Below are 1,657 nucleotides of genomic sequence, written 5' to 3'. Positions count from 1 at the left end.
ATCGGGAACGCCTTGATCGTCGGACGCGAGCTGTCTGATGCTGTCGCGATCGAGGAAGAGGTCGCGTGTTGGAGCTGCTCTCGGGTCGCAAACGTCTGAGCTAGGATCAGGAACGCCTTGGGCTGAAGCTGATTGGGGATGCGAGCTGGAACAGATGTGGGAACAAGAGACGCGATCGAGTTTTAGGGTTCGTCGGATCGCCGGCTAGGGTTAGGGTTTTAGGGTTTTTCGATTTGGGTATTAGCTTAGAGATTTAGAGTTTCGTGCTGATAACGTGTTATAAAAATAATAGAAATGTCTATCTTTATTCATAACATAAAGGTTCCTTATATAGGAGATTACACCGTTATAGATAAATAGAAACATTACAAATCATAATCTCTTGGTTATGAACTATCCACAGTCTGGTTCATAACACATACGTTATTCTGTTCCTCTCTTCCAACTTATTATTTCCCACTGAATTATTTTTCGTTCACACATCGTTATACTCCCGCCGTTTAATTAGCAGGGGCGGACGCAGGTGGGGCTTGGGTGTGCCACGTGCCCCACCCTTTTTTGTTTGTTGAGATTTTTGTTCAAAATTTATGTAAATACCCCTTGTTTTAAGTGTTATTTCATTATGTGCCACATGCTTATTGTCTAGATATCCTTGTATTTACACTTTCTTATATTATATGCCCCATGTTTGCTAATTATCTGGGTCCGCCCCTGTTAATTAGTGCCGTGGTCAATATAGTTAACGGCTTATACATTAATATAAAGCTGTAAATAATATTCAGTAGCATTTGGTATTTGTTGGATCGTACGTAGAATTAATTATCCATTGGAAGTAGCTATGATTGCATAGGGTAGATATGAAGAAAGTCATTCTAACGTAAGTAACTATCATAGCTAAGTACGGAGCTAAGTATGGAAATTTTAATTTTAATTTTGTAGGAATACGGAAAAATGACTCCCAATTTATTTAAAAAAGAAATTCAAACTTCAGCTTACAAGACGAGTTTATCGTGGCCCACCACATAGGAGTATGTCTCCTCATAATCTATTACTGGTCTTTGTAAGAATCCTTGTGCAACACCAGTTTTATATCTCACGATTTCTATTCCTCACAAGACTCATTTATATCCACTGGTTTTAACATCATATGGCGTCTTAATCATATGGCCAAATACGCATTTCTTCCCTAAACTATTTAACCCCACGTTTTCATTCAATCCAATCTGTTCTACGAGTGCGCACTCTTATACTGACGTGGGTTCATGATCCTCGCTTATATTCATAAATTCAAGTGCTACCTTGTATGTAAATAAATCATTTTATGTCGACATTCTTTATTGGTTCCATTATGTTCCAGACATGATATAATCGTTGAGATTCATTATTATCAGGACCTTTAATACTTTGCAGTTTGGTGTCCCAAGCTACATTGTTTGGTACATGTACCTTAGAGCCGGCCGGCCTTATCTCCATGTCTGGGATGATTTCCTTAGTAACCTCGGATTTGGATTTTGATTATCATTCTCTGCACCTTTTTTTGTTTCCGAGGATTCTTATCTTTTGGAACCTATTTGGTCTACCACGTTTCATACGTTGTCTAGACTCTGTAGCAACTTGACTGTGTCTCTTCTTGGACATCAAATTCGTTGGTGCTTTA

The sequence above is a fragment of the Brassica oleracea genome, chromosome C3, assembly GCF_000695525.1.
Source record: "Brassica oleracea var. oleracea cultivar TO1000 chromosome C3, BOL, whole genome shotgun sequence".
Lineage (NCBI taxonomy): Eukaryota > Viridiplantae > Streptophyta > Magnoliopsida > Brassicales > Brassicaceae > Brassica > Brassica oleracea.
The sequence above is the reverse complement of the archived record's forward strand: the minus strand, read 5'-3'. Positions refer to the sequence as shown.